Source organism: Dreissena polymorpha, chromosome 7 (assembly GCF_020536995.1).
Source record: "Dreissena polymorpha isolate Duluth1 chromosome 7, UMN_Dpol_1.0, whole genome shotgun sequence".
NCBI lineage: Eukaryota > Metazoa > Mollusca > Bivalvia > Myida > Dreissenidae > Dreissena > Dreissena polymorpha.
Genome location: NC_068361.1, coordinates 104,935,514 through 104,957,940, shown reverse-complemented (window position 1 = coordinate 104,957,940; position 22,427 = coordinate 104,935,514). Strand labels below are relative to the sequence as shown.

Here is a 22,427-nt window from a genome sequence, read left to right as displayed (position 1 = left end):
CGATCAATATGTTTTAATAACATGTATGGTCCTCTTCCACTAAGAATATGACTATATTACATTGACCTTATTGAATATGAACAATCTCCCCATGATAGCTTTCGTTATACTGTCAAGCACTCGAATAGTCGAGCGCGCTGTCCTCTGACAGCTCTTGTTATGTCCCCCAGTCTATACTGGGGAACATATTGTTTTTGCCCTGTCTGTTTGTTGGTTTGTTTGTTTGTTGGTTTGCATCATACTTAAACATTGGCCATAACTTTTGCAATATTGAAGATAGCAACTTGATATTTGGCATGCATGTGCAATGTCTGATGCATGATTTGAATAAACACAATGTGCCTTTAGATATATAGAAGAAATAATTGAAGGAAAGTACTCATTGGTGTATGCCCAACCAGAAGCATTTCTGAGCACAACAATTGGAAGAGCAATATTGAGTACATTTCAAAGAAATATCATATAACTGTTTCATGCATTGCTGTTGATGAAGCCCACATGATCATTGAATGGTAACTTTCCCAATTTTATACTTATTATATACTGTATAATCTAGCTCTTTTGTCATAAAAAGGTTTTATTATCCAGCAGGTTTTGTGTTTAAACCTCACAAATTTTGTTAGACCTAAGTCCCATCATATAATCATCACAATCATCAGCAGCATTATTATATTCATCATCATCATCATTAGCAGCTGCATCATTGTGTTGTATGAGCAGATTTCAATACAAATAAAAACACAACCATTACAACTACTACTACTGCTACTACTACTAATTAATTAACTACTACAACAAGAACAACAATAACTACTACTACTACTACTACTTACCACTCATTCCCATGTGCAACATAATTTACCTTATTACAAAAAAACCCATGGAATTTGCAAAATGGCTGAAGATGCTCTAAAATAAATGCAAATTCGAAAAAAAAAACCTAAGCAATACATAATTAGGAAACACTACATTATTGAAACATGATAGCTAGTTCTGGCTACCATAACTTTAAATGTCGCTTTTTATGATTTTTGACTGGCGCGACTTTCAAGGCGACTAGTACATGTCTGTCAATACTATATAAACTGTACGCTGAAGTTTCTTTTGCTGAATGTGACACCTTATGTACCAGTCCTTTTTATGTACCAAGCCTTTTATGTACCACTTTGAAACTTAATGTACCACCTATATATTATATAGGTGTTATAGTCCATTAATTCATAGCAGTATGAATGCAGGGTTCGACATTAACTTTTTTTACAGCCAGACCATCGGACCAGCTCCTCTTAAAATGTACTATCCCCTAATCTGATGTCTACTAGACCATAAATATCATAGCAAATAAACAGAATTGTGTCGTGTAACTGTTTAATCAGGTTTTATCAGAAAATAATTAGTGAACACAAGAATGTTATTTTGATGCATAGAGTAAAAAATAAAATAAAACTATTTAACAACATAAATTGTTTGTTGTTATTTCACTGTTTATCACCAGTTAAACAAATGATGTCTGTACAGCAAGTGGCATTTATTAAACGTTATCAAATTCTGGCCTCCTTGACCGCTGTGCTCCACGCTACCACAGCTCCAATGCCCTTTTCCATCATAATCTGTGTCAGTTTTACCGTCAGATTCTTCCTTATTAACTTATTTGTCGGACGAAAATCCAATCTTGAACAAAGTCACTCTTTAAATTACATTCTCTCGTCTTCTACGCCAAGATGTTTACATTGACGATACCGATTTTCGATAGAAGTCGTAAAAACATGATGTAAAGTTCTTCGAAACTGCAGAAAATCATTAACTATTTCAGTGCTGGAACCGAATTTTGAAGGTCTTTGATAACAGTTTGGATCCAGATGAGACGCCACAGAACGTGGCGTCTCATCTGGATCCAAACTGTTTGCTATTCTGATAGTATTCTTTGAAAAAAAATGAAGAAAATGCTAATTTTAGAAATTAAGCAGACAACATTGTAGCAGACTACAAATTTCCCAGCATGCAAAGGGTTAATATTCATGACAACTTTACCAATGGAAACAAGCTATTTCTGCGGGAAGCTCTCCTTCGCGTCTAAAAATAGCGATGAATCATGTGAATGCTCCGCGTTTATTTATATACGCTAGTTTTGTTCTGATGTAAATAATGGATACAATAGTTATTTTACACATTAAGAGAAAAAGGTTTTCGGTTAGTTATAGTTATATGAATCAGTAGAGATTTTGTATGTACGACCAGTCGGACAAGCTAGCCCACAGTTTTACTAGCCCGACCACCGATCTTACTAGACAATGTCTGTCGGACGTGCCTTAGTGTCGAACCCTGGAATGGGCAATAATTATCTGTGCAAACAACTTTGATTAATTTGACTCGAATGTTGATTAAGTCAAATTTGAGTTAATCAAATATTGTTCCCACTATAACATTGCAAATTCATTGTACTGAATCAATTTGTTCTTGCTATCAAAAAAGTTTTAGTAATTTGGAAAAAAAAAACATGAAAGAAGAGTACCAAACGACTAAGCAAAGCATATTTATTAAATAGTTAAACATACTGTTAATGTATCTTTTGATGCCCCCATTTCGAAGAAAAGGGGGTATATAGTTTTTGCACTGTCTGTCGGTTGGTCGGTCAGTCGGTCGGTCGGTCACACTTCATGTCTGCTCTCTAATTCAAATAGTTTTCATCCGATCTTTACCAAACTTGGTCAGAAGTTGTATCCAGACAATATCTAGGTCAAGTTCGAATATGGGTCATGCCGGGTCAAAAACTAGGTCACGGGGTCACTTAGTGCATTTCAAGGATTTAGCATGGTGTCCGCTCTCTAATTGAAGTAGTTTTCATCTGATCTTTACTAAACTTGGTCAGAAGTTGTATCAAGACATTATCTAGGTCATGTTCGAATATGGGTCATGTCGGGTCAAAAACTAGGTCACTGGGTCACTTAGTGCATTTCAAGGATTTAGCATGGTGTACGCTCTCTAATTGAAGTAGTTTTCATCTGATCTTAACTACACTTGGTAAGAAGTTGTATTAAGACAATATCTAGGTCAAGTTTGAATATGGGTCATGCCGGGTCAAAAACTAGGTCACGGGGTCACTTAGTGCATTTCAAGGATTAAGCATGTTGTTTGCTCTCTAGTTTATGTGGCTTTCTGATTTATTTTGATATTCTAAGACATTTTTATGCCCTCGAAGGAGGGCATATAGTGATCGGACTGTCCGTTCATCTGTCCGTCCGTCTGTCCGTCAGCCTTTGCGTTAAGATTTCGAAAAATGCTCATAACTTCTATGTCGCTTTAGATAGCAATTTCATATTTGGCATGCTTGTGTATATGGACAAGGCCTTTTCATACGCACACAAATTTTGACCCCTGTGACCTTGAACTTAGGGTCCGCGTTTAGGTTCGAAATCTGCGTTTAGGATTTGAAAAAAGCTAATAACTTCTACCAAGCGTTTACACAGTTATACTTTTATGTAGTGATAAAGTTACAGTTGGGGGCATCCGTGTCCTGTGGACACATTTCTGCTTGTTTATACATTCATAAACTATTCTGGTTATGAATACATTAGTAAATTAGATAAAAAATTAGCATAAAAATTGAATGGGAAACATACAATATTATGTTAAGAAAAACAAAGCTGTAAAAATCCTACCTGTTTTACTTTGAGTTTGATATTGCGATTAGCACATTTAGCATTTTCAGTATCTACTGATAAATAAATATATGAAAGTGCCAAATGATGATACCATGACGACCTCCTCCAAATGTTCAATCCATCAACTTCCATTTGATTTCATCCCTAAATAATCCTCTCACAAATTACATGTATGTTAGATTCCTTGCAATGTTCACAGCGTTTATTTTGAATCGATGACGTCCTCAAAATTCAGAAGGACTGCAGGTATTAAATTGTAATTATTTATTTATTATTTCTAAGATAACAGTCATTGCAACGTGTTTAGTGAATATTACATCGATAGGCTGGCATGAATAGTAGCTCCTTTTGAAGCACAAACTGCATCCAAGAATATATCATGGCTGACCCGGTTTGATGAGGCCTGTTTTTGATAATAATTAATTACTATTTTTACTTCCGTGTTCACGGTACCCCGTGTTCATAAGGTTTTCGGGCGCCATGCTGGAAATAGTCCGTTTCCCACAATGCTTAGCGCGCATTTACAGCGTTGACACATTGGGTCTATACCGGGAAAAACCACGCGCCAGTTTTGGCGCCTGACGTCATCCCGCCGAAATTTTCATTGGCCAATTCATATGTAAACGTCATTGTATTTGCAAAAAAGCGGTTAACTTTAAAAGCCAGACATTGAGGGCAAAGCGCAAAAGTAAAATGTCTCGGATATTGCGAAAAAAAAAACGCGCGTGTTAGTCAGTTAAATAGTTAGTTAGTTACTTATTTTGTTTAAAGTTCATAAATTTAAATTGAAAAGTGTAAGGCAATAATAACTGAAACGGACTAATGGAGTAATGCAAGATCTTCCACAAAGTGACCAACGGACTGTCGGATTACTAACGGTAAGAAAACATGCAGTTTATTGTCAATATTCACAACAATCTGCGCAGATTTATTGGCTTTGCGTAATGCCCCTTTTCGCACTGTTTTCAGAAACTTGTGTTTACAATCACACTCGCATATGGAAATATCATGAATATCAGTGACATGAACGCCTGTGAATGTCTTTGCTGCAACTAGATTTTGGAGTGTAACCTATATTATGCGCATGCGCTTTGATTGTTTTATTACATGCGGTATTGTCAGCCATTTAAAGGGATCTTTTCACGCTTTGGTAAATTGACAAAATTGAAAAAAATTGTTTCAGATTCGTAAGTTTTCGTTTTAGTTATGATATTTGTGAGGAAACAGTAATACTGAACATTAACCATGCTCTAATATAGCCATTATATGCATCTTTTGACGATTTTAAAACCTAAAAATTATAAAGCGTTGCAACGCGAAACGATTGAAGAATTTGGAGAGTTCTGTTTTTGTCGTTAAATTTTGTGAAACTACGAAGATTGCTTATATAAGATTGCAATATACTAAACCGGCAATTCCAATCTGTTTTCTCAGGAGTCTCCCCTCTGTCTCTATCCCAGCTATGCAGAAATACCCTAGGAAATTCACCGTACCCCACCATGCCAAAGATAGAAATAGACCCCAAAGGAGTCTTGAAACTACTCCAAAACCTTAAAGTAGATAAGGCTGCTGGCCCAGATATGATCAAACCCATTGTCCTCAAGGAACTCCGGCATGAGATCCTTGACCTGGTGTCACTGATTTTCCAAAAGTCCTTAGACTCTGGTCAACTCCCATCAGATTGGACGAAGGCAAACGTCTCTCCTCAATTTAAAAAAGGTAACACTAGCGACCCAGCAAACTATAGGCCCATATCACTCACATGTGTCCTATGCAAACTACTAGAACACATTATCGCATCTAGCCTATCCACACACTTTTCCAAACACAGCATACTCTATGAGCTGCAACACGGGTTTCGCGAAAGGCGGTCCTGTGAGACTCAGCTTATAGAGTTAGTAGATGACTTAGCGAAAACTCTTGCATCAGGTAAACAGACAGACCTAATCCTACTAGACTTTAGTAAAGCCTTCGACAAAGTCAATCACCTCAAATTACTGCATAAACTTAAGATACATGGTGCTTCTGACCAGACCATATCCTGGATCAAATCCTTCCTAATCGGCAGATCCCAATCAGTCGTAGTAGATGGTACTAAGTCTGACCAAGTCCCAGTTACCTCTGGAGTGCCTCAGGGTTCTGTCCTTGGCCCCCTCCTTTTCCTACTATACATAAATGACCTCCCTTCCCTTATTACATCCCAAGTTCGCCTCTTTGCTGATGACACTGCCATCTATTTAACAGTGACATCCGAGGCGGACTGTCAAAGATTACAAGACGAATTCGGTAAACTAGAGAAATGGGAAGAGCTATGGGACATGGAGTTTAACCCTGGCAAGTGTCAGGTTCTCCATGTCACACGGAATCGTAAGCCCATTGCGCACCAATACAAGCTTCATGGTCAAATCCTATCCCCAGTTAAGGATGCAAAATACCTTGGTGTTGACATTTGCCATGATTTAAGTTGGAACACACATATCTCCAGGATCACAACAAATGCAAACAAAACATTAGGTCTCCTCAAACGTAACATCAAGACAAAACATGAAAAGGTCAAATCACTATCCTATCAAACACTAGTACGTCCCCAACTTGAATATGCTTCCCCCATATGGTCACCACACACTCAGGTTAACAAACACAACATAGAAATGATTCAGCGGCGAGCAGTCAGATGGGTAAAAAATGACTACTCCCATTACACCAGTGTCACACAACTTCAAAATACACTCAACTGGCGCACCCTTGAGAACAGACGCATAGATGCCAAACTCGTCCTTTTCTACAAAGTCTACCACCATCTTGTGGCCATATCCCTCCCATCTTATCTTGAAGCCCCAACCAGGTTAAACAGACACATGCATCCCCTCAGTCTTCGTCAAGTCCATACAGGTCACGATTACTTTAAGTACTCTTTCTTCCCCCACACCACAGTATTGTGGAACAGGTTACCCCACCCCGTCGCAATGCTGCCTGACCTTGAGAGCTTCAAGCAGGCAGTAGCCCAACTTAGCCACTAAACCCATGGGAATTGCTTTTATCCATTTTTTTACCCCTTGTATACTATATGACTTTTAAATCTCTTAACAACCTAACAACACTATCCTTATTATTGTACAAATTCTTAACTTGCTGAAAGATACCTTTCTCAGCTTTTACTCTTTTACTTTACTAACAGCCAACGCGCACCCTGCCCATAATACTCGCGAGAGGCGTGAGGCAGTACTATGAGATAGATAGATAGATAAGGTATAAAATACGTCAAGAATATATACTCGGCGGAATAGCTCAGTAGGCTAAAGCGTTTTTACTTCAGGACTCTGGCAGGACTCCAGGGGTCACTGGTTCGAAACCTGCTCCGGGCAATGCTCTTTTTATTTTTTTTATTTTTTTCTTGATTTTTTACAGGAGCTTTTATGATCCAATGTTTACATTTATCAATATAAAGCATTTAATGAATAAGTTAAAAAAATGCCAAAATCTGTGAAAAGGCCCCTTTAAAGAAATGTGAAAACAACACATTAATCTTACTTTTTCTCGTTCTAAATAATAGAATTTTTCAACAGCTTGGTCGAGTATCGAGGTAAATATATTTAAATGCGTTTGCATATAAACTGAATACCGTATGAAACGTGTAGATGATGCTTTTCTGCATTTATTAACGACTGCAATTGTTTGTGAAATACCATTGTTTTTTACTGTTATAAAATTGTGTATTTCTAATATTTGGGTATAATACGTGTGTCTGGAAATATTAGATATATTATATGGTTGTTTTATATTGTGCATATACAATGGATAACTTATGAGGGCTTAGTGTGACGATTCAGAATACAGTTTAAATCCTGATGGGACGCCATGTTTTGTGGCGTCTCATAAAGTGCAAATATTTCAAGGGAGACGACTGTTACAAGTTTCTGATTAGCACAAATTACACAATTTACTTCCTTTCTTTACGGGCTCAATGAAAATGCTATGTATTGAAGGATTTTATTTTTAACAAATCGTTCTATTTTATATTTTATAATAAAATGCATCTTACATTGTTATTGAAAATCTCAAGTAAATGATACATTCTTACTCTGCACAGAGTCATGCCGTGTCTGAACTCAGGGCCCTCAATCTGTAAAATCCACGGCCGAAATTCGGCGGCATTTCCCCCCTGAAAAGTATACTTTTTTCCCCTTTTTGGGGGAAGAATTCCCCATAAAAAAAAATTACTAACATGCCATTACAGTAAACTGTTTAGAGTGGCAAACGTAATAAAGCAGAATATGCACAGGAGTCTAATTAAACACAGATTCACTTGCATATAAATCAAATCATGTTTGTCTTTTATTTTTCATTTTCGAACGATAATCCAGTAACTGTTAGATGTATTTTTCTTTGCGAGTAGACTGCATTCCAATTATCAAACACTTGTTCTGTGACATTCAGTTTATACATTTCCAAAAAAATAGTTATTTGTATCTAAAACGTATGCTCCATCGTAGAATGACACGCTCTTTTCATTAATCCATACTAATTATATGATGTCCGTCGTAAATTCCATAGTCATTTGTCCTCGCTGAGCATCGTTATTTCTTTTAATTGTCCGCCATTTTGGATCACGTTAACAACATGTGTGCAACGAACGTAAACTCGTATATGTCAGACTACTTTCGCGAACCAATAGTTAAGTATGATGTCGTTCGCTATTTTTACGGAACACTGCCGATCGCGATGCTGGTTATAGACACTTGCTGGGGCATATGAAATTCCAACCATCAGAGCGACCTGCTAGATCAGTCAGTGGCGATAATAATGGACAGGGATATAAATACGCGCACAATTAAATATTGCAATCGGCTCTTTAATGATCGGCGAAAAAACAAAAATAAAAAAATACGTTTTCAGGAATCGCAATAAAATTTTATGGGTCGTGGGGTAAAAAGTGGGTCAGTCGGTAAAGGGCAAACAAACTTAATTTTAATTTAGGCCGTATTTCCCAATATTTTATTTCTTCCTTGAACACTCTATTTGGACTAATACTTTTAGCAGCTGCAAGACTACGCGAACTGCGTCTGTACATTTGAATTTTGTTAGCACTTTGATATTGCTCTATTTTACTCTGCAGACTTAGAAAAGAGGGAAATTGTTCCCCGACTCGAAAAGAGACGGCTGCCATAATTGAATTTTAAAACTCTCAAATGACAGCATGTACGCATTGTCTGGGAGTTAAATACTGTATGCTGGTATGTGCTCATATTGCACTCAATTTGTAATTAAAGGTAATTTCCAAAAATGCGCTAACGCACGTCAGAAAGCACATTAAATACACTGTCAATCCTATTAAAGACAATTAAAATGTTCACACTTAGCTTAAATTGTTTGCAGAAAGTAACTTTCATAAAGGCAATTACTAACTGTACATGTGGAAAACAGACGTGGTTTCAGTTCGGTAGATGTTTCAAAGTTTGACACGCTGAGTACACGCACATGCAAACTACCGAAGTTGTAAAGCCTTACGGTGTGTAAAGTTTGCGTTTGTTCATTTTAATATCTTGAAGTTCAATCGAATCAGCAATTAATACAAATAATTAAAGTTATTATGTAAAAGTTTTTTAAATCAGCAATTCCTCCAAATACTTCAATTGAATTTGAAATGATACATTTCGAGGCAGAGCATTTTATTTAACAAGTATAATACATTCAGTATTGAAATGCAGAAAGGTAATATTTTTTGTGTTATAAGATTATTTATCTTTTTAACAATTATTAAATTAAATTGCTCCCATCCGCGAGACGACTACGCTTTCACTATTTACAGAAGCAGTTATAAATTATACCATAACGGTGTTACTCGGTTATTATTGCTGACCTGAACAATGTAAACAAACGAGTCCTGCAGAGCGGATAAATTGCATTTGATTTAAAATTAATGTAAATACTTTGTTGTTATTGATCTAACATACGTGTGGAACAATTTAACTATGAAAAAGGGCATATAATATGTGAAAACGGGAGGTAGTGGTTTTGGCTAGAAGTACGGATCTGTACCCCTAGAACGAGATTCTAGAGGTACAGATGCGTACCTGTAGTCACTTCCTTAACAGTTCTACATGTACATGTAGATATAAATTCTTTTTTTTTCTCAATAGATTCAAAACAATTATGAATAACAACAGAACTGGAAATACCCGCGGGCGCGGGAGACCAAAGAAACGACAGTTTCAGCAGAAAAAGGTAAGAATACTTACCTCAATATTTACTTACTTGACAACAGACCTTTTTTTCTGATTTGTGTAGCGGCCCTGACCCCCTCACTCTGGAATAAATGAGTTGCTCATTAAAAAAATAAAATAACCCAATTTTCCTTATTGAAATAAGCAAACACTTGTTGTTTTCTAAATGTTATAAGTAGTGTTACTGACATTTTGTTAACTTTTTAGGAGAAGCTAAAATCTGTTTTATTAACATAATAAATACTTTTGAGAATTCCAATTTTATTATCAGTGTTATAGTAAAATTTGTAAAACAAAACACAACTACAAATTGAGATATCATTAAAAACAATACAAAGTTAAGATAGAAGCAGTTACCATAATTTTATCAATGAAATATTTTGAATGCAAAAAGTAGCATAAGTGCTCTTAATATATTTCGGAAAATATGCTCTCCTGAAAAATTTACAAAATGTTACTTACTGTAGTTACACACAAGTTATTACATTCAGTACACGATATGATTGTCTTCAATTAATATGTAGACTTTTATTCTGAATACTTGAAATATGTGTTGATTTTTTTTTAATGATAATAGAAAATTCAACTATTTTCATTTATTATGCCCCCCTTGGAAGAACAGGGGGTATATTGTTTTGCACATGTCGGTGGGTCCGTCCGTCAGTTCGTCAAACCAGATGGTTTCCGGATGATAACTCAAGAAAGCTTAGGCCTAGGATCATGAAACTTCAAAGGTAGATTGATCATGACTGGCAGATGACCCCTATTGATTTTCAGGTCACTAGGTCAAGGTCACAGTGACTCGAAATAGTAAAATGGTTTCTGGTTGATAACTTAAGAATGCTTACGCCTATGATCATGAAACTTATAGGTACATTGATCATGACTGGCAGATGACTCCTATTGATTTCCAGGTCACTAGGTCAAGGTCACAGTGAATGACACAGTTAAATGGTTTCCGGATGATAACTCAACAATGCTTATGCCCAGGATCATGAAACTTCATAGGAACATTGATATTGACTGGCAGATGACCCCTGTTAATTTTCAGGTTACTAGTTATATACCTGCATTATGTTCCCAAAAAATACAAGTTGTATCAATCGGTAAAATTTATCTGCACAGAAATAATTCCCATATTATGCTACTCACAAGTTTTCCAATTCCATATAACCATACTAGCCGGACTACTTTAAATGAAGTCACCTTGAAAAAAGAAAATTATAAGAGCATTCTTCGTTAATTATGAATGCTTAAACTCATTTTTTATTCCCCCGAAGGAGTGCATAATTATAGTGCACTGTCTGTCGGTCTTCCCTTCCGTCACACTTTTGCGTTTAGATTTTGAAAAATTCTTATAACTTTTATGTCACTTCAGATTTAACCTTCATAGTTGGTATGCATGTGTATATGGACAAGGCCTTTCCATACACACACAGATTTTGAACTTAGGGTCCGTGTTTAACGTTTAAAATCTGGGATAAGGTTTCGAAAAAAGTGTTGAATGTTATAAGTCATGTAACCGACATTTTTATACATTTTCACTTTTAAGCTCACCTGATTGCTCAGGTGAGCTTTTGTGGTCGGTCTTGATCCGTCGTCCGTCCGTCCGTCGTCCGTCCACATTTGATTGTAAACACTAGAGGCCACATTTTTTTGTCCGATCTTCATGAAACTTGGTCAGAACATTTGTCCCAATGACGTCTTGATTGAGATAGAAACTGGGTCAAAAACTAGGTCCAGTGATTTTTTTTGGATTTTTTTTTGTTACAGCCTCTGGCATTTGGATTGGGAAAATAAGCGCGATAAACCATGAAATTGGGAAAAATAGTGCGATAAACCATGAAATTGGGAAACATTATAAATATGATTATAAGAACAGAATAAAAATTGCTAAGTTCATGTTTGACAGCATTTTTAACCAGGTTTTCCGAAGGAAAAAACTGGTTATTAGATTGGCGAATGTGGGCGGGCTGGCTGGCGGGCAAGCGGAACAAGCTTGTCCAGGCCATAACTTTGTCGTTTATTGTGAGATTTTAAAATCATTTGGCACATTTGTAAACCATCATTAGACGGTGTGTCTCGCGAAAAAATTACGTCAATATCTCCAAGGTCAAGGTCACACTTTGAGTTCAAATGTAAAAAATAGCCATAAATGAGCTTGTCTGGGCTATAACTATGTCATTCATTATGAGATTTTAAAATCATTTGGCACATTTGTTCACCATCATGGTACGGTGTGTCGCACGAAATAATCACATCAATATCTCCAATGTCAAGGTCGCCACGACTAAAAATAGATTTATTTTAAAACAAACTTACAAAGGGGGTTAATTTTGTTTGTTCATTTCAAAAGTTCAGTTTGAGTTGTCTCCCTTTATCAGATTTTTTTTAACAATGAAAACCTGGTTTTGTGACAATTTTGTCCCTTGTTATATTATAAAGCAGGGAATAATCTACATGCGCGTCCCGCGTCTATGACGCACAAATATCGAAATAGACGCATAGTTTTGAAATATGTGCGTCCACTCGGACGCATTGCAGAAATGAATCCGTTAACGCATTTGCGAATCACGATAAGTACAAACCATCTTGGGTATTCGTCAAAAGTGTAGCGATGAATGCTAAGTTTAACCAAATGAGGCTTAAAGACGGCAACAAGACTTTTGATTGGCTCCAGTCGAGCAGCTGCTGTATAATACGAACCAATTAGAATCGACCTTTTAAATAGAGTGTTTTTAATATTTTCTAGAGTCCCCGGATAAAAACCTGCTTTAACTTTTTGTAACTTAGTCATAAATAATACAGAAAAATGCCTCCGAAATAAGGTGTTGAAGCTAAATCCAAAACAAACAAGTCAACGGCTTGCAATTAGGACATTAACAATAATATTATCAGGTTCGCAATTCGGATGTTAACAATAATATTATAATTGACTTGAATCAAGTTGAAATGTTGTAACAGGTTACATTTATGAAACAGATAATGTTATAGCCTATGTGAAGGAAAACAAGATAGTGATAAACCTGAATTTGTTGTTTTGGTTTGAACATGTTTTTGAGATTATTTAAAAGTTTAATGCAAAATATAGTTATTGAGCTAGTGTGATTAAGACTCGTCTTCTTCATTACCCTACTTGGTATATTTAAAAATTTGGGACCCATTCTTGTTCAAGGTGGACTCATTAATTTTGGCCTGGGACTCATTTGTCTAAAATCTGCGAGTTCAAGGGACTCGTTTATAGTAAATTCTAGATTATTCCATGATAAAGTGTTGCTTTTATGTCTTCTTACAACGTTTAGTTAATATCCTTCCACATGCATATTAAACTTGCAATAATCTATAGATTCTTCAATATACATGTACCATTATGATTTAATCATAATCTCTTTAAGAGTATGAATTTAATTCAGGATGTTTTTTAAAGTAAAATATGATATGGTGAAAACATCAACAAATATTTACAAACATGCTTTTGTGTTCTTGCTGTGTTCTTGCTTTGTATTAAATCGAGCTAAAATAATTCATTTCATTTGTTTACCTTTTAATATCTTGCACAATTGACATCCTCACTTCAATGCTATTTCACCAAACTATACAGCGTGACAAACATAATAAAGCAGAATATGCATATGAATCTGAATATACACAGATCCACTAACATATAAATCAAATCATGTTTGTCTCTTTCCATTTTCGAACGGTTCTCGTCTTAAATGCTTTAACTTTGTAAACTCCAATTTCCCAACACAGATTTCCGTGACGCACATTCACTGTGAACATTTCTAATAAATATTTGTTGTTGTTCATCTCATAGTATTTTGCGTTAATTTACACACACATTAAATTATCTGCTAATAACCATGTGATATCCGCTGTTAATTTAGTGTAATTTATCATTTTCGATGCTGATCGCAAACTTCTCGTCTGCTTGCCGCCATCTTGGACGTGTGTAAAAACAGGTGTTAACAATCGGGATACATTGACTATCGTCGGTATCCTCCGCAATATAGAGAGAGATGTGTGGATAGCAACGTAAAATCGTATTCGGCTACATTCGTAAGTCAGTTTTCATTCGGCAAAGACTCGACAAGCTCGATCGGCACTCGTTTTAAGAAATTAACGCTAGGCCTAAATGACATTGTAATGTTATTGGCTTTATTGGGAAAATTTGGTCATTTTTTGGGAAATTTTGGTCAGATTTTTGGGAAAAAACATCATTTTTTTGCAATTGGGAAGCAGCCGAATATCGGCTGTAATTTTGGGCAAAAAAAATTACTGAGCTCACAAGGTCAAAAAAAGGAAAAACCTTGTAAACACTGTTCAAGTCACATTTCATGCCCAATCTTCATGTAACTTTGTCAAAATGTTTGTTAACCAGGTTTTCCAAAGGAAAAAATTGGTTATTAGATTGGCGAATGCGGGCGGGCTGGCGGAATAAGCTTGTCCGGGCCATAACTATGTCGTTCATTGTCAGATTTTAAAATCATTTGGCACATTTGTTCACCATCATTGGACGGTGTGTCGCGCGAAATAATTACGTCGATATCTCCAAGGTCAAGGTCACACTTTGAGTTCAAAGGTCAAAAATGGCCATAAATGAGCTTGTCCGAGCAATAACTATGTCGTTCATCGTCAGATTTTAAAATCATTTGGCACATTTGTTCACCATCATTGGACGGTGTGTCGCGCGAAATAATTACGTCGATATCTCCAAGGTCAAGGTCACACTTTGAGTTCAAAGGTCAAAAATGGCCATAAATGAGCTTGTCCTGGCCATAACTATGTCATTCATTGTGAGATTTTAAAATCATTTGGCACATTTGTTCACCATCATGGGACGGTGTGTCCCACGAAAGAATCACGTCAATATCTCCAATGTCAAGGTCGCCACGACTAAAAATAGATTTAAAAAAAAAAAACTTACAAAGGGGGTTAATTTTTTTTGGTCATTTCAAAAGTTCAGTTTGAGTTTTCTCCCTTTATCAGATTTTTTTTTCACAATGAAAACCTGGTTTTGTGACAATTTTGTCCCTTGTTTTAATGATATGTTGGTTGAGTCAAAAAAGGTTCTGGTCCGTTGAAAAACATGGCCGCCAGTGGGCGGAGCAGTTTCCCTTATTTGGCTTTAGAGATACCTTGTAAACACACTAGAAGTCACAATTTTTGCCCAATCATCCTGAAAGTTGCTCAAAACATTGGTGTTATTGATATCTCAGAGTTCATAATGGTCCAGATCATTGAAAAAACATGGCCGCCAGTGGGCGGGGCATTTTTATCCCCACGCTTTTTGAAAAAAAGGTGGGGATATTGTGGTGATCTCCGCCGTCCGTCCGTCCGTCTGTCTGTCCGTCCGTCCGTCCTGGCCACTATCTCCTCCTTCACTAAAAGCACTAGAACCTTGAAATTTACACACATGGTAGCTATGAGCATATGTGCGACGGTGCACTATTTGGAATTTTGATCTGACCCCTGGGTCAAAAGTTATAGGGGTTGGGGTGGGGCCGCGTCAGAAATTATCACTCATTTTTTTAGGTTATTTTACATTTACTTCTTTATTTCTACACCGATTCACTTCAAATTGATACTGGACCTCACCTATGACAATACGGTCAATCTCAACCATGCATGGCCCCATTCCCAACCCTGGGGCGCCCCGCCCACATAGGCCACACCCACCAAAAATTTCCATTTACTATAATTTTTTCATTTCTACACGGATTCACATCAAATTGATACTGAACTTTTGTTATGACATTAGGGTCAATCTCAACTATGCATGGCCCCAATCCCAACCCTGGGGCGCCCGCCCACATAGGCCACACCCACCAAAAAAATCCATTTACTATAAAAAAAATTTAGGTTATTTTACATTAACTTCTTCATTTCTACACTGATTCACTTCAAATTGATACTGAACCTCTCTTATGACAAAACGGTCAAACTCAACTATGCATGGCCCCGTTGCCAACCCTGGGGCGCCACGCCCACATAGACCACACCCGCCCAAAATTGCCTTTTACTATAATTTCTTCATTAATACACTGATTCACTTCAAATTGATACTGAACCTCTCTTATGACAATACGGTCAATCTCAACTATGCATGGCCCCATTACCAACCCTGGGGCACCCCGCCCACATAGGCCACACCCTCCCAAAATTGCCTTTTACTATAACTTCTTTATTTTTACACCCATTCACTTCTAATTGATACTGAACTTCTCTTATGACAATACAGTCAATCTCAACTATGCATGGCCCCATGATCAACCCTGGGGCGCCCTTGGGTCAAACATGCGGCGTGGGGATACGCGTCGGCCTCTGCCGCGCCATTTCTAGTTATCTTTATGTTTATTGTGAAAACATGTGAACACTATAGAAGTCACATTTCTGGCCAAATTTTCATGAAATTTGGTCAGAACATTTGTTTCCTTCATACGAGAGTTGAGTTAAAAAATATTCCGGTCAGTTGAATAACATGGCTGCCTGGGGGGGCAGTTTTCTTATATTTATACATTAAAAAAACCTTGTGAACACTCTAGAAGTCACATTTTTTGCCCAATCATCATGAAACTTGGTGAAAAGATTGATTTTATATATATCTGATATGAATTCGCAAATGGTCCCGATCAGTAAAAAAAACATGGCCTCCAGGGGGGTGGGGTAGTTTTTCTTATGTGACTGCAGAGAAACCTTGTGATCGAACACTATAGAAGTCACATATTTTGCCTAATCATCGTTAAATTTAGTCAATACGTTGGTTTTATTGATTTTTTGGACAAGTTGGAAAATGTCTCAGATGGGTAAAACACACTATTTAGCTCACCTGATTGCTCAGGTATGTTTTATGGATTGGTCTTTGTCCGCCGTCCGTCCACATTTGGTTTGTAAACACTCTAGCAGTCACACTTCTCTAGCATTCTTTATGAAAGTTGCTGAAAGATCTCAGTCAAGTTTAATAATGAGCAAAATCACATAATTAATGTTATACTTATTGCCCTTAGATTGTCCAAATTTTCATTATAATATACAAAATCCTTGTAAACACTCTATAGAGGTCACAATTTTGTTTCAGATTTTATGAATCTTGGTCAAAATATTTATTTTTTTTAAGCAAAGTTTGATGTTTGGTAAGGGGTGTCAACTGAAAATATAGGTCACCAGGTCAAATCGTACAAAAACAATAACACTCCATACGCCAGAGTTTTAGTTCATTACTGATGAAACTTCACCATGATGTTTGTCTGCACAATATCTAGGTCAAGTTTGACGTTAGGTAAAGATTGAATGAATGACTCTTTCAGGTGAGCGGTCTAGGGCCATGTTTTCCCTCTTGTTTCTATTTTAGTGTTTATTAAGGTGACATTCATTAACTGTTCAAATATTAAGTCAACCTTTTTTGTCAAAATAATGTTTTTACTAAATTTTCGAAATTGAGATTAGTTTAAACCTATTTATTTTAGCTCGATTGCGTCGAAAGCCTTAGGCTTATATAAACGCTCTCGAGTCCGTTTCCTGGGCCTAGAACCAGTACTTGGTGTCTTTGGGGGAGATCTAAAGAACGCTCCCACGGTGGGGATCGAACCCGTGACCTCCCGGTCGCAAGGCGGACACCATATCCATTACACCATAAATTGAGATTACGAACACTAGTCATTTTCTGAATGTAAAAAGTAGCGTTACTGACATTTTGTTAAATTTTCAAGAGAAGCAAAAAAATGTTCAATTAAAATAATAATTTTTTTTTCGTATTCAAATTGAAAACGAAACAAAACTCAAAATTGATGTCTTTTTTTAAAATAAATTTTTAAAAAAAGGAGCAGTTATATCATAATTTCAACACTGAAATATTTTGAATGCAAAAAATAATGTAAGTGCTCTTACTGTATGTCACAAAATATATATTCTTGAACAATTAAAAAAATGTCAGTAACCCTAGTTATTACATTCAGTAGACGATATGTCTTCCGATGGAGACGGCTCTTGTTTTTAAATTAAATGATTCAATTTTGTATATAAAATAAAAGGAATATTACACAAGTCTATTGTTACAAGTGCTTGTATCACAGGGCTCGAATTTAACTTTTCTGTCTACTAGCAAAACATTGCGAGCAGCTTAAATACCCCTCGCAAAATCAAAAAACATTCTCGCAAATTTTGCTTTAAACGTAAATAAAAGCAAGTTTGGACATTAGTTTAGTACTATTCAAACTAAAAAAAATATGACATCAACCACAAGTTTTGGTGTTATATATGAAGTTCTTTTTCCCACTTTTTCACTGTTTTCGTGGAAGAATTTAATTTCTGTTTTTTTCTCTCTCAACTCAACTGTTAACTTTGCTTTATATTTCGTATTGTTATTTCAATCTGTGGGCAAAAAGAAACTAGTTATTTTTCGCTTCGACGACATGACTGTTCAGGTTTTTTGTCTCTTATAGTGAACATGTGTGGATAATCGACTGTTTCATCATCTTTATACCAATACCATCCGCATATATGTACTATAAGTATACCAGTCTACATACAAGGTGCGAGCTTCCGCATATGGGTATTCGGACGTTCTATTAATTGACCTGCGGTTAAGCATTGAGCGCATTTAGCAATATAACTTTTTTCACTATTTCTTCACTCGCAAAAAAATTCTAGTGGCTTCAAACTTAACTCGCAATCTGTATTTTTCACTCGCATTTTGCGAGTGTGCGAGTGTTAATTTCGAGCCCTGTTTCAGTCTTGTGGCTTGGGCTTTGATTGTAACCAACTTGTATTGCGAGCTGGAAAGAAAGAAATGCGAGTTAAAATTTTAACAACTCGCAATTTTTTGCGAGTTGATAAAAAAGTAAATTATTGAAGTCCTGAGTCTGACATGCTACACACTTGTACCCAGAGCTCCAGATAACATTTGGTCAAATTCTTATTTTGCCCCCTATTTTAAAAATTAATTATTATTTTACCCCCTATTTCTAAAATTTAATGTTAAATAACTGCTTATTTGTTACTGTGAAACCATTTATTTTCGTCGGCACAAAATTTCGCCCTTTTCATAAAAATGACTATTTCGTCCGCTCTTAAATTCGTCCATTTCTGGTTTGGAAAAAAAACAACGTCCGATTTGTTTGTAATACATGTAATACGCTAAAAAATAGTAGATGCAGTTAAAACCAAACAAACAAAAACAAAATGTTCTTTATTAATTTGTAACAAAGCGCAGAATATATTTCAGTCAGGTGTTAATCACACATCGTCATATTTTAATTGGGTTTAATAGTATTGTCTTTAATTCGGATTCGCCGCGTGTAGGCTGTATAATCTGCAACACCCCTGATAAACACAATACACACAATGGGTAATAAAGTTTTTAACAATTAGCGCTAATCAACACTATTATACCTAAACGAAGTCGACGCATTCGATACAGCCTTATTGCATTCGCGTTTTACAGGAAATGTCAGTTGTCAGTACACTGTATAATGAACACCCCTTTGTGTCAAAACCGGATTTAACTTGAGTGTGAATAGTCGACTTTACATGTTCTTTGTATCAATACCATCTGTGTATCTGTATTATAAGTATACCAGTCAACAAACAAGGTGCGCGCCTCCGCATATGGGTATTCGGACGTTCAAAAAATTGACTTACGGTTTAGCGTTCACGCCTTCGAACGCATTAAGCAATATAACTCGTTCTTTTTCACTATTTCTTTATTTGCAAAAATACTAGTGGCTTATAACGTACCTTGCAATCTTTTTTTCTCGCATTTTGCGAGTGTGCGAGTGTTAATTTCGAGCCCTGTGTATATTCGTGGATTACGCTGGATTTAAATGCATTATGCCTACGGTAATTCAGTCTTATTTGTTTCAAATATGGGACATGATTGTTCGTTAGGATCTTGAATTCGTCCATCGGTCGAAGGACGAAAAAGGCGAAAATTAATGTCGGACGAATAATAATGGTTTCACAGTAAATTAATTATTTCAAGCCAGGGCTATTGCTGTTTCCATGGCTCAGCTGTTCTGTCGGACAATGAACCTGAAGGTTTTTAACCGCTTCAGATTCACAGTCATTTACGCATGAGCTTATAGGTTCATGAAATATTGACATTTCTGTGTTGATGTGCATGGTTGCTTTGTGTATATTCAAAAGGAAAGAGACTTAGTATTAAATGCTGCTAAAATCTTATCTCACAGAGTGCAATTGGAATTATTCATGTATAACTGTATTTTTATTGTAAAGTTATGTATGTGTTCATGAAAATATGTTTGAAATAAACAAAACCAGTTCCATGTATGGCACAATTATTCTTCAACTTCAGTCACACATGTTTGACCTGAAAAAAGTTTTGGATAGCATTTGAAATGTATAGCATTTAATCATTTGTATTATTGAAATGCATGTAACAAAAATGACAATTAATAAAATATATATCATCAACGCCTTGATCCCAGCATTTTCTTTTGTCCGGAGCTTATCTCTCATTTGGAGCAGCAAGATAAGAAAATGAAGTGAATAATTTCTGTCATACTTAATATTGCAGGAAGGAAGACCAGATGATGTGATTAAAAAGGATAAGTATATGGTTGCTCAGTCTACCACACAGGAAAGTATAGAAATATCCAATGCTAATACAAATGTAAATAAAACAACAACACAAATTTTAACTTTAGAAAATTTGCTTACTCTTGGTCCAATTAATGTTTTGTCCGTTACAACTGAGTTTGGTTTACAGGATTCTGTTTTTGGACCCTGGGAGTATAAAAATGCAAGAAACTGCATCATAAAGTATACCATTCAAGGCTCAGATATCAGTAATTCAATTCGACTTGATAGCATGTTAACAAGAGGAATACCAAGTACTGAAAGATCATCCCTCACTTTCCGTTGGTATTCATGGATTCGTTTGAAGGCCATTGCAAATCAAAAAAATTTACCAATAAACTCAATGCTGACGAATGAGGGTCAATTTCTTTCACTTCTACACAAAGTAAATCTTTATTACACTAAATATTCAAAAGCTTGTAGAGATGAAGGCTTAGAGCCAAATCGTGGACCACAATCCCATGAAGATGCTTGCAATTTAGAGCGCCTTCATTATTATGGAAAGGGCACAATAAAATTCTACAGAAAAACAACTTTCTTGCAGCTAGTTGCAAAAAGATATGGAGAAAATGTAAAGGCTGAATATTTGGTAGACCCAACTACACGACTCATAAGTTGCACAGACTATGAGGAAATATTAAAGGACGTTCATTCAGAAATTATCCACAATTATTCAAGACACGAGAAGTTGTTAGAGAACTTTGCTGGGCCTCAATGTAATGAGGATCGTCTAAATAATGAAAGGATCAACTTTGATGTCAAATTTACATCTGCCTCTTCTAAGGCAAAACAGGAACTTAAGACAGACTCGGACTTGCCTTTACAAAATGTATTAGAACCAACAGAAGCAGACACAAGCGAATTTTACCTTAGAAAATGCAATCTTTGCAGCAAAGTCCGATGGTTAGGAAAGAGAGCAGCTGAAAAGTTTGTCTTGGGCTCATATGTATATGGTAACCTTCATAAACAAGTACAATTCTCCTGCAATTTGCTTCATGGCACTTCATGTGATGAGGAAAATGACATTATTCCTCTTCCATGTTCTGAACCAAGTCCACAACTATGGGTAGCATACAACAGTCTGCATGAGTCAAAGCTTACACCAGTTGCTTTTGTGTTGAAAACAATAAGCGAAGTTAGTGCAGGTGTTGAACATGTTCAGATAATGGCAAAATATGCATGCACGAGTCAAGAATTTGACATTATCAAAGGCAAGGCAGTATACACTCAGTCTCTGCCTTCGGCATGTGTGAAGTTTGTTCAATCTTTGACTACTGGTCGATTTAAGTCTTGTAAAGAAATACCTACTTTGAAAAAAGGAAAGCTTAATATAATGAAACCACGCGAAGCTCTTGTTTGTCAATCATGGTTAGATCATAGCGAGCTGTCATCTGAAGACCCATCTGCTCAGCACACTGTCCTAAATCTAAGTGGAATTCGTGATCTCCATGCAACATATGGTGCCATGAAGATGATCCATTGCTCTCAATGTGGAATGTGTTCACCTGGCTTTGAAGCAGATGCAGCTAATTGTATAAACGTCCCTGAAGCTGGCCAACAGATTCCAATGTCAAACTCTTTTCTTCTGCAAGCTTTAAAGCAGTCTCAGGTCTTAGCAGGGTCTAGTGTCACTCTCGACTCAGCATTTTCGAGTGCTAGAGTTTATAATGATGAAACAGTAACAGGGGTATGTACAAATTGTTCAAAATTTTGTAAAATTGATGATGGAATTGTAACATTGCTGCACAAAAAGTCTGCTGGTGAAGAGAGTTCTCAGGGAACCACTGTTGATAGTCAGCAATCTCTTGATGACAATATTTCAAATATAAACCCTTATGGTCCTGAAAATCTGATGGCTCTTGATGTTTTTCAAGATGAGGCCTCATATCAGCATGCAATTTTCATGGACACTTTATCTCAGGCTGAAAAACTTGTTCTATCACCG

At 36.3% G+C, this 22,427-nt stretch overlaps 1 protein-coding gene and 1 long non-coding RNA gene across 2 annotated transcripts in view; one reads left to right on the top strand and one right to left on the bottom strand.

Annotated features, from left to right (window-relative positions):
- LOC127840004 (sodium-coupled monocarboxylate transporter 1-like) overlaps positions 1-22,427 on the bottom strand; it is a 639,226-nt gene that overhangs the window by 35,926 nt on the left and 580,873 nt on the right. The window lies entirely within an intron of this gene.
- LOC127837279 (uncharacterized) lies at positions 4,241-20,796 on the top strand. The gene is made up of 3 exons (XR_008029212.1): positions 4,241-4,540; positions 9,803-9,887; positions 20,421-20,796. It is a non-coding gene; the product is annotated as an uncharacterized LOC127837279 (long non-coding RNA).